Source organism: Hylobates moloch, unplaced genomic scaffold (assembly GCF_009828535.3).
Source record: "Hylobates moloch isolate HMO894 unplaced genomic scaffold, HMol_V3 SCAFFOLD_1, whole genome shotgun sequence".
Taxonomy (NCBI): Eukaryota; Metazoa; Chordata; class Mammalia; order Primates; family Hylobatidae; genus Hylobates; species Hylobates moloch.
This window is the reverse complement of record NW_026652276.1, coordinates 165704147-165716788: the sequence shown is the minus strand read 5'-3', so window position 1 is coordinate 165716788 and position 12642 is coordinate 165704147.

The following is a 12642-nucleotide window of genomic DNA, read 5'->3' as shown; positions in this document are numbered from 1 at the left end:
GATGACTGCACTAAATATATATCACAGCCCACATGCTCTTCTCATACTGTGACACGAACATACCTCCCCCTGAGGTATGTGGAGTCTGTGTTCCCTTCCCTTGAACCTAAGCAGACCTTTGTAACTGTCTTAACTAATAAATAACAGTGATAATGACAGTTCATGACTTCTGAGGCTAGGTCATAAAAGGCATTTTATCTTCTGTCTTTCTCTCTGAAATGTTTCCTTTGGGAGAATCCAGCCTTCATGCTATGAAGACAATCAAGCAACCCTTTTGAGAGGCTCATGCGAAGAGAAACTAAGGCCCCTGGTAACGGCGAACATCATTTTGCCAGCCATGTGAATGAGATACCTTTGAAGTCGATGTCCTAGCCCTAGGTAAGACGGGTTTCCAGATTAATGCAGCCCCAGAAGACATACGACTGAAACTGCATGAAAGGCCTCAAGTGAGAAATGTTCAGTGGAGCTTTTCTCAACATTTTTGACCCACAGCAACCATGAGAGATAAATAAGTATTGTTGTTCTAAACCATTAATTTTAGGGTGATTTGTTATATCGATAATTAACATAGGTGTTGATAAATTTGCTTATTCATAAGGAAAAAAAGCAAAAATCAAAACTGAGTTTCTGCCTCCTGCTGTACACAAAAGTCACATTCAAGTGAATAAATGCCTTTAATTTGAAAAGCAAACTTTAGAATTCTAGAAGTTTTAGAAGAAAATATGAAAAAATATCTGTATGATATCAGGATAGGGAAAAAATTCTTAAAACATAAAAATGCTAACAATAGAGAAAACGTTGATCCATGACTATATTAAAATCTTTAATCAAAACATACCCTAAAGAAAGTAAAATGATGAGCCACAACTGGGGCTGCATCATAGTTAGACTTCTACCTCTTCCCAGTCCTCTACTTCCTTCTCCTCCTTTCCACAGGGGCTGATGCCAAGCACTCTAAATTCAATCTCAGATTTTATGTTTCATAGAGCCAACGATTTTAAATGTCATGTTTATCATTTCCATGAATGTTTCTATAGAATAACTAAATATGTACAGATTCAACATTAAGAGTATATTATACCTGTTCCAAGTATTGTTTGAATAATATCACAGCTTGCATTATTGTGGTAAAATGTACATGTAGTTCCACTCCAACTATTTTAACAGGTACATGGTATTCTGTCTCAGTGATTCATACATTTCTACTTTGGTGTCCTGTTACAGCAAAACATCTCAACACTTGCTGTTCTCACCCTTCCACTGTATCCCTTTCTTGCCTGCAAGGAGCAGGCTGATCTTTTACTTCCCCTTCTCATTTTCCCTGCATCCTCCTCTTTTCCAAATCTAATTCAGAGCTTTACCTAAATGGCAGATGTTAGATAAGGAGGAAATATTTTATTGGTAAGAGGACACAAACTGGTAAGTATTTAAAAAATAATACTCTGCTACACTGTTGACAAAAGAAATTCATATTTACTAAGAAAATTTGTAGAGGCAGGGGCCATAGTTTATTTCACTAACCTTCTTTTAAGTTTCCTCCAGGCAGGAAGGCCTGCTGGAATGAATCCTGAAAGATTTGCTTGTCAAAATGTATGTGAAGAAATGAATCTGAGAAATGCAAGAGATGGACTGTGATGGACATGGAGTAGTCCTATACTCAAACTCTCCATTACCTAATTCGCACTTTTCTCCCCACACTTCTGTACAAAACTTCATGATAGCCAACTGAATCTCATCAGTTTCCTCAGCATATCCTATCATCATTACTCGTGGTCTTCATTTAAGCCTTTAAGTCCAGTTTGAAAAGATTTTCTCTTTAGTTATTTGAATATGTGTTTTTTAGGGTTTTCTTTTTTATTATTTTTTCTTGTTTGTTTTTGCTTTTTTGAGATGGAGTCTCGCTCTGTCGCCAGGCTGGAGTGCAGTGGCGTGATCTCAGCTCACTGCAACCTCCGCCTCCAAGGTTCAAGTGATTCCCCTGCCTCAGCCTCCAGAGTAGCTGGGACTACAGGTGCGTGCCACCATGCCCAGATAATTTTTTTTTTTTTTTTTTGTATTTTAGTAGAGACAGGGTTTCACCATGTTGGCCAGGATGTTCTCCATCTCCTGACCTCATGATCCGCCTGCCTCGGCCTCCCAAAGTGCTGGGATTACAGGAATGAGCCACCGCACCCAGCCATGTTTTGTAGCTGAAGAAAATTTAGACTCATGGTTAATAACAGAGCATAGATTTGAATCACATTGTATTTGAATACTATTTCTTTTTCCCTTTTTCCCCCCTTCCTCTCTCCCTTCTTACTTTTTTCCTTCTTTTCTTTCTTTTAACATTTTAGTGGATTTTTCTCTAAGTAATACATTCTTCCTTTTGTTCTTCTGCAAGGCTTGCCCCAGGAGTAACAATAGTTGCTTTCTGAATTTTCTAAGCATACACACATACTCACAAACACATATCACATGCATATACACATACTTTTTAAATTTAGTAAGATCATATAACTTGTCTTTTTCTTTTCATTTTTCTTTTTCTTTTTCTTTTTTTTTTGAGGCAGAGTCTCACTCTGTTGTCCAGGCTGGAGTGCAGTTACACGATCTTGGCTCCCTGCAGCCTTTGCCTCCTGGGTTCAAGAGGTTCTCCTGCCTCAGCCTCCCAAGTAGCTGGGACTACAGGTGTGTGCCACCACAACTGGCTAATTTTTGTATTTTTAGTAGAGATGGAATAGGTCAGGACCACTTTCTATTAGAGTTCCATCTGATTTAGGAGCTGAATGATGTTGAACAATAGGTGTCTAATTTATTTTACCATTGTATTTAAATTGGTGCCTTTTTTTTTTCTTGAGACAAGGTCTTGCTCTGTCGCCCAGGCTGGAGCGCAGTGGTGCTATCTCAGCTTATTGCAAACTCCGCCTCCTGGGCTCAGGTGATCCTCCTGCCTCAACCACCCGAGTAGCTAGAACTACAGGCACACAACACTACACTCGGCTAATTTTTGTATTTTTAGTAGAGACAGGGTTTCACCATATTGGCCATGCTGGTCTCAAACTCCTGACTTCAAGTCATCCAACTGCTTCGGCCTCCCAAAGTGCTGGAATTACAGGCATGAACCACCGTGCCCGGCCAGGTGCCTATTTTATTATTATAAATAATGCTGCACTGAATTAGTAATTCTGTAGGACTAAATCTTAAAGCAGCAATCAAGGGGTGGGTTGAGCGAGTGACAATGAGCAGTCAGCCCTAACTGGGAGACGTGTTTTATTACTGAAATTGCTTAGAATTGCTGGTGCATACTGGTAATACAAAGAAGAATAACTTTTGGTTGGTTTTAATCTTATTTTTTTTTAACTCTCTACAAACTCCTTGATTACCTATATCCTGGTCAGATCTTCCCACTGACCTGCCCCTGGTGGGCCACTGGGCTCTTAAAATGGGTATTAATTGTTTCAAAAAGTACACACATTTGAAATTGATGATACCCTTTCCTTAGTCCTCTCACCCTCAAGAGGTCATAAAAATTTGCAACCCCAACAATAGTATGAGAGAGTGGCAGATTTATTATACCTTCAAAAATGCTGGATATTATTGCAGCCATCAAAAGGAAAGAGATCGTGTCCTTTGCAGGCACATGGATGGAACTGGAAGCCATTATCCTCAGCAAACTAACACAGGAACAGAAAACCAAACACTGCATGTTCTCACTTATAAGTGGGACCTGAATAATGAGAACAAACGAACACAGGAACACACACTGGGGCCTGTCGAGGGGGCGGACAGAGGGAGAGTATCTGGATAAATAGCTAATGCATGTGGGGCTTAATACCTAGTTGATATGTTGATATATGCCGCAAACCACCATGGTACATATTTACCTATGTAAAAAAAACCTGCATGTCCTACACATGTATCGGGAACTTAAAATAAAATAATTTTTTTTTTTAAAAACAGAAATTTTTGCTTACAAATGCTGGATATTATCAGTGTGCTTTATTTTTACCAATTCAGTAGACAAAAATATAAAATAATTGCTGTTTTAATTTTTTTAATTATTGGAGAGTTTGAGCTGCTGGTATTATTGGTCTTTTGTATTTCTTCTTTGGATAGCTTATTTTATGGTCACACATTTTTCCACTTATTGATAGTCTCTATACTATATAACAAGCTCAGAAAGTTCTGTCCCATTCCAAAATTAAAACATATTTCAATATGTTTCTCTATTTATTTTGCAATTTTTAAAAATATTGATACTTTTGACCGTTCTAGAACCTTTTAAAATTATGATGTTACTTAAGAATCATTTATTTTAGATTGTTAGTCATTTTTCTATCATAATTTACTGAGCAGACCAGTAACATCCATGGGTTCTTCAAGAGATCCACAGATTCAGGGCAAATCTGTGAATCTGAATGGAAAAAGATTACCTTTTATTTTCACTAACATCTAATTGATATTTATACTTTCCTTCAATGATGAATAGAGGAAACAAACTACAGTAGCAATAGCAGTATCCCTGACTTGGCTACCAATAGAAATTAGAGATTTTTATATCAAATTGCAATTACAGATATCTAAAAATATTGTTTTTAGTCATTATTACTTAGAAATTATTGCAGTTAATAAACTTAGCACATCATATTTTGGCCAAAGTAATTATATCAGGAAGTAAGGTTTATATTCTTTGCTCAGATGGAGCTCCCATAATTTTTGATAATGTCTCTAGTTTTTACTACTTTTAGGGAAAAGAAAGTGCTTCGCATCATCATTTAACAAATTCATGTACTCACAACAAAACTCTTCCTACAGTTTTAAAATGTTTTGTCAACAGCCATAAAACTCATTAACTTTATCAGAAAAAGGTATATGAATCATTACATTTAAAAATTTTTGTCAAGGAATGGGCAAAGGATACAATCACCACCAAAGAGAAGTTTGCTGGCTTTTAAGAGAATAAATCTTGCTATGCTTGTTGAGGCAAAAGTTGTACATTTTATGAAACAATAAGAACAAAAAACACTTTTTGAACATTGTCTTTGTCCAGTTTGAGCTGCTATAACAAAATACCTTAGACTGGGTAATTTATAAACAACATAAATTGGTTGGTTACAATTCTGGATGCTGTAGTTCAAGATAAAACCAGAAGATTTCAAGTTTAAGATAAATTCAAGATAAAATAAGCAGATTTCATGTCTGGTGAGTATCCAGTCTCTGCTTCAAAGATGGCACTTTCTAGCTGTGTCCTCATATGGCAGAAGGGCAAACAGGCTCCCTGAAGCCTTTATAAAAGCACTAATCTAATTTATAAGGTCTCCTCTTCCCAAAGGCCCCCAGTTTGCCTCCTAAAGGCCTCATCTCTCAATACCTGTTGCACTGGAGGTTAGATTTCAACATATGAATTTTGGTGGTAAAACCATATTCAGATCATAGCATTTCACCCTGATCCCCCCAAATTCATGTTCTTGTCGCATGCAAAATGCATTGATTCCATTCTAATAATCCCCAAAGTCTTACCTTGTTCCAGCACCAACTCAAAAGCCTGAAGTCCAGAGTCTCATCTAAATGTCATCAAGATCAGGAATTGTTGAGACTCAAATGTGTGATTCATCCTGAGGCAAATTTGTCTCCAGCTGTGAGCCTATGAAATCAAAGAAGTCATGTCCTTCCAAAATACAATGTTGGGGTAGCCATAAGATTAACCTTCTCGTTCCAAAAGAGAGAACTAGAAGGGAACAAAAGAGTAATTGATTCAAAGTCCAAAACCCAACAGGGCTAATAACATTAAATCTTAAGGCTTGAGAATAATATCCTTTGACTTGATGTCCTGCCTTCTATACACACTGGGGCACAACCAGGCTTTGGGAGTGGGGCCTTTGAGGATCAGGCAGCCCCACCCCTAAGGCTTGGCTGGGTGCATGCCACACAGTACCTCTCATACATTGGAATCACATGCCTGCAGCTCTCCCAGGCTGCAGTTGCATCATTCTGGAGTCTCAGAGCCTACTCCCACAACAACGCTAAACGTTGTGATGCTCTCTGTGATGACCCCAACCTATGCCTCTGCTGGGCATTGCCCTCATGGGGACTCTCTGCAGTGACCCCACCTCTGTGGCAGTTCTCTGTCTGGATACAGAGGCTTTCCAGAGCATCTTCTGAAATCTAGCTGGAGATAGCCATAGCCACACAGTTCATGAACTCTGTGGACCTGTGGAGGTGGCACTGTGTAGACACTGCCACACGGTTTACCACCTGTGCCTTCTGGAGGGCCCACCAAACTTATACCTGGGCCTGGTTAAGCCGCAGCTGGGATGACCAAGGATCACTGCACATGAACGAAGTGAGTGGAGCCTTAAAATTGTTCTCTCCTCAAGCTTTTGACATTCTGGGCCTATGATAGGTGCGGCATCTCCTATTGTGGAAGATCTCCACAATGACTTTGGTGTCATTCTTCCATTGTCTTAATGAATAGCACCTGGCTTCTAGCCATACTAATCTTATTTAACAGTCACTTGGCCACAACATTGGTGTTCTCTCCAAAACTTGCTTTTTCATTCTTTACTGCCATGCTTAGAATTTTCCTAATCTTGAAAAAGGGAAGTTCTGCTTCCATTTTTATTATAAATTCTATCTTGAACTCATTTCTCTCTTCCTACACTTTACTATAAGCAGTTAAGAAAGGATATGCCACACCTTCAACACTTGGCTTAGATATTTCTTTCACCAAATATCTTATTTCATTACTCACAAGTTGTACCTTCCACAAAACACTAGGACCCTAGGACATGAACACAGTTCAGCCAAATTACCACTTTATAACAAGGATTGCCTTTCCTCCAGTTTTGAATGACATGTTCCTCATTTGTGTCTGAGACCTCATTAGAATGGCCTTTACTGTTTGTATTTCTACCAACCTTCTAATGGCTACCATTTAGGCAATCACTAGAAGGCTGAGGCTTCCCTACAGCTCTTCTCTTTTTCCTGGTTCTCACAAGAATCATGTTTTATGGTCCATTCATGGGAATGTACTTCAAAGCCCTTCTAGCTGCTACCTATCACCCAATTCCAAAGCTGTTTCCACATTTTCAGATATTTGTTAAAGCAGCCCCCACTCTCATTACCAATTTTTATCTGAGATTGTTTGAGCTACTATAACAAAATACCTTAGACTGGGTAATTTATAAGCAGCATAAATTTATTGTTTACAGTTCTGGAGGCTAGGAAGTCCAAGATCCAGGTACCAGCAGATTCAGTGTCTGGTGAGGGTTCATTCCTTTCTTCAAATTTAGTATCTTTTAGCTGTGTCCTCATATAGCAGGAAGGCAAACAGGCTCCCTCAATCTTCCTTCTTAAGAATATTAATCCTATTCATGAAAGCAGAGCCCTCATGACCTAATCACCTCCTAAAGGTCCCACCTGTCAATACCATTGCTTTCGGGTTATATTTTTCAACGTATGAATTTGGGGGAGACACTGACATTTAGACTATAGCAAAGACTATGAAAGAAATTATTTTATGACCACGTGAGTCTGCTTGCACATATTTTAAAACATATGAAATAATTAAGTCTTTCAATGAAAGATCCTAAATAATTAACATGATTGCTACAGAAAAAATTACACGTTTTCTTGGATAAGCTGCTGATATGGAAGAAGAGATTTGAGGTACATCCTGGCAAATTTTTAAATTCTGGAAGAGGAATTCTACCAAGATACAATATTATTGGTAAAATGTTCTCAAAAAAATCTGAATATACCTGGAAACACTTTAAAAGTCCTCCAAAGTTAGTCTATCTTGATGACATTAAGGCTTATTCATTATATTTTCATAAATTATGCTTTTTATGATATAACTACAAGCTCATTGCCATCAGAAGGTCGCCTATACTTTTTTCTAGAAGTTTTATAGTTTTGTATTTTATTTTGAGATCTGTTACCTATTTTGAATTTTTGAAAACTCAGAAACATTTTGTAAAAGATCAATGTCTAGATCCATTTTTTTGCATGTGAATGTCCAGTTGTTCAATCAACATTTATTGAAAAAACTACTCTTTCTACATTGTATTGCCTTTGCTCCCTTGCAACTTTGTCGAACCAATTGACAATATTTTCTGGATCTATTTCTGAATTCCCTATTCTGTTTCACTGAACTATATGTCTATTATTTTACCAACATCACACTATTCTGATCACTGAAATTTACACTAAGTCCTAAAATCAAACAGTGTTAGACCTCTAACTCTGTTCTTTTTCTTCAGAATTGTGTTGGCTGTTCAAGGTCTGTTGCCTTTTGACAAAAACTTCAGGATCAGTTTGTCAATACCTACAAAGTGACTTGCTACCATTAGGTTGGGATTGTGTTAAATCATAGATCAAGCTGGGAAGAATAGAAATCTTAACAAAATTAAACTAAACAAAATTTTTTAATTCAGGAACTTGGAATATCTCTTCATTCATTTAGATATTCTTCGATCTCATTCATCAGAATTTTTCTGCATATAAATCTTGTACAAAATTTGTTAGATTTATACCCAAGTATTTCATTTGGGGGGTGCTATTTTAGGTTGTATCGCTTTAAATTTCAATTGTAATTATTTGTTGCTGGTATTGATAAAAACAATCAAACTTATAAGATTAATTGTATATTAATCTTGTATCCTATAGTCTTGCTGTATATGCTTATTAGTTTCAGGTGTTTTACGTTGATTCTTTGGATTTTCTATATAGCCAATCAAGTCATCTGCAAACAGAGAGGTTTTTTTCTTCCTTCGCAATCTGTATACTGCTTATTTCCTTTTTTATTTTCTTATTGATACATAATATCTGTACATTTTCACGGGATATATGTGATATTTTATTACATACATAGGCTGTGTAATGATCAGGTCATGGTATTTGGGGTGTCCATTACCTCAAGTACTTATTTCTATGTGTTGGGAATGTTTCAAGGCCTCTCTTATAGCTATTTTGAAATATACAACACATTGCTATCAACTATAATCACCCTACTCTGCTATCAAACATTAGAACTTATTCTATCTGTATAATTGTATGTTTGTACCCATTAAGCAAGCTCTCTTTATTCCAACCTCCAACCCAGGAAACCTTCCCATCCTTTGGTATCTATCATTCTACTGTCTACCTCCATGAGATCAACATTTTTAGCTCCCACATATGATAAAGAATATGCAATATTTATCTATTTGTGACTGACTTATTTCACTTAATGTAATAAACTTCAGTTTCATCCATGTTGCTGCAAATGACAGGATTTTATTCTTTATAGCCAAATAACATTCTATTGTGTATATATACCATATTTTCCTCATCCATTCATCTGTTGATGGGCACTTAGGTGGATTCCATATTTTCACTATTGTGAATAGTAGTGTAATAAACATGAGAGTGCAGGTATCCCTTTGATATACTGATAGACTTTCCTTTGGATAAATACCTAGTAGTAGGATTGCTGGATTATATGATACTTCTATTTTTTATTTTTTTGAGAAATCTCAGTACTGTTTTCCATAGTGGCTGTACTAATTTACAACCCTATCAACAGTGTATAAGAGATCCCTTTTCTCTGCCTCCTCTCCAGCATCTGTACTTTCTTTGTCTTTTTACTAATCGCCATTCTAACTGGGGTAAGATGAGGTCTCATTGTGGTTATGATTTGCATTTCCCTGATGATTAGTGATGTTGAGCTTTTTTTTCATATACCTATAGGCCATTTCTCTGCCTTCTTTTGATAAATGTCTATTCGTGATCTTTGCCCACTTTTTAATGGAATTGTTTCTTTTCCTGTTGAGTTGTCTGAGTTCCGTGTATTTTCTGGGCATTAGTCCCTTGTCAGATGAATAGTTTGAAAATATGTTCTCCCATTCAACATGTTGTCTCTTCACTCTGTTAATTGTTTCCTTTGCTTTGCAGAAACTTTTAAGTTTAATATAATTCCATTTGCCTATTTTTGTTTCTGTTGCCTTTGTTTTTGAGGTCTTAGCTATAAAATCTTTGCCCAGATTAATGTCCTGAAGTGTTTCCCCTATGTTTTCTTCTAGGAGTTTTATAGTTTCTTGTCTTACATTTACATATTTAATCCATCTTGAGTTAATTTTTCTACATGGTGAGTGACAGGGGTCCAGTTTCATTTTTCTGCATATGGCTATCTAATTTTCTCAGCACCATTTATTGAATAAGGTTTCCATTCCCCAGTGTATATTTTTGTTGGCTGTGTCAAAGATCAGTTGGTTGTAGGTATGTGACTTTAATTCTGGGTTCCCTATTCTGTTCCATTGATCTACATGTCCATATTTATACCAGTACCATGCTGTTTGGTTACTATAGCCTTGCAGTGTAATTTGAAGTCAGATAATGTAATGTCTCTAGCTTTGTTCTTTTTGTTTAGCATTGTTTTGGCTGGTCAGGCTCTTTTTTGTTTCCATATGAATTTTAGGATTGTTTTTTCTAATTATGTGAAAAACGATGTTGATAATATGATAGGAATTGCATTGAATCTGAAGATTTCCTTGGGTAGTATTAATAATACTACTAATTAGTATTATTAATACTAATGTGATACATTAGTATTATGTATTAATATATTAGTATGAACACTATTAATTAGAATATTAATTAATATAATTTTAACACTATTAATTCATCCAATCAATGAGCATGGGATATCTTTCCATTTATTTGCGTCCTCTTCAATTTCTTTCATCGGTGTTTCGTAGTTTTGCTTGTAGAGGTATTTTACCTCATTGGTTAAATTTATTCCTGGGCTTTTCTTTTTTTAGCTATTGCAAATAGGATTGCCTTCCAAATTTCATTTCTGCTAGCTCATTATTGGTATATAGAAACAGTACTGATTTTTATATGTTGATTTTGTACTCTGCAACTTTATTAAATTTATTGATCATATCTAAGAGTTTTTTGGCAGAGTCTATGGGTTTTTCTAAATATAAGATCATGTCATCTGCAAAGAGGGACAACCTGCCTTCCTCTTTTCCAATTTGGATGTCTTTTATTTCATTCACTTTCCTGATTTCCTTGGCTAGAATTTCCAGTACCATGTTGAATAGGAGTGGTAAAAGTGGACATTTTCATCTTGTTCCAGTTCTTAGGAGGAAAGGTTTTCAGCTTTCCCCCACTCAGTATGATGTTGGCTACAAATGTGTCATATATGGCTTTTATCATGTTGAGGTATATTTCTTCTATGCCTAGTTTGTTGAAAGTTTTTATCATGAAGAGATGTTGAATTTTTATTGCATGCTGATTTCCTTCTATTAATTTGAGGTTTGGTTTTTTCTTGCTTTCTAGGTCCTTGAGGTGCATCATTAGATTGTTGATTTGGAATCTTTCTACTTTTTAATGTAGGCATTTAATGCTATAAATGTCCCCCTTCATACTGCTTTTGCTGTGTCCCATAGGTTTTGGTATGTTTTTATTTTCATTAGTTTCAGGAAACGTTTTGATTTCCATCTGAATTTTTTCCTTGACCCAGTGGTCATCCAGGAGTATGTTGTTTAATTTCTATGTACTTTTACAGTCTCCAAAGTTTCTCTTGTTACTGATATGTAGTTTTATTCTATTGTGTTCTGGCAAGATGTTTAATATAATTTTTATTTTTACAAATTTGTTAATAATACTGGTTTTGTGTACTAATACATGGTCTATTCTGGAGAACATTCCATGCACTGATGAAAATAATGTGCATTCTTTAGCTGTTGGATAAAATATTCTGTAAATACCTATTATGGCCCCTTTAGTCTAATGTATTGTTTAAATCCAATGTTTCTCTGTAATTTTCTGTCTAAATGATGTCTAATCTTGAGAATGGGGCTTTTAAGTCCCCAACCATTATTATGTTGAAGTCTATCTCTTCCTTTAGAGCTAATAATATTTGCTTTATACAGCTGGGTGTTCTGATATTGGGTTCGTATATGTTTAGAACTGTTATATCCTCTGCTGAATTGATCCCTTTGTCATTATATAATGACATTCCTTATTTCTTTTCACGGTTTTTGCTTGTAGTCTCTTTTATTTGATAGAAGTATAGCTGCTCCTGCTCACTTGTGGGTTTTGTTTGCATGGACTGTCTTTTTCATCCCTTTACTTTCAGACTGTATGTGTCTATACAGATGAGATCAATTCCCTATGTGCAACACATATTTGGGCCATGTTTTTGTATTTATTCAGTTGGTATATATCTTTTAAGTGAAACATTTACTCTGTTAATATTATTATTGATATGTGAGGGATTATTCCTGTCATTTTATTGATTTCTGATTGTTTTGTATATTCCTTGCTCCTTTCTTCCTCTCTAATTGTTTATCATTGTGGTTTGTTGGTTTTCTGCAATGGTAACATTTGATTTGTTTCTCTTCATTATTTGTATATTTGTTCTACCAGTGGGTTTTATACTTCTGTGTGTTTCTGTGTGTTTTCATGATGGTAGCTATCAACCTTTCACTTCCAGGTACAGAATTTCCTTAAGCATTTCTTATAGGGCTGATCTAGTAGTGATGAATTCTCTTAACTTTTGCTTGTCTGGGAAAGACTTTATTTCTCCTTATTTACGAGGATAAATTTGCTCAGTATAGTATTCTTGGCTGACAGGTTTTTTAATTTTTTTTTTTTTTTTGGTTAGCATTTTGAATG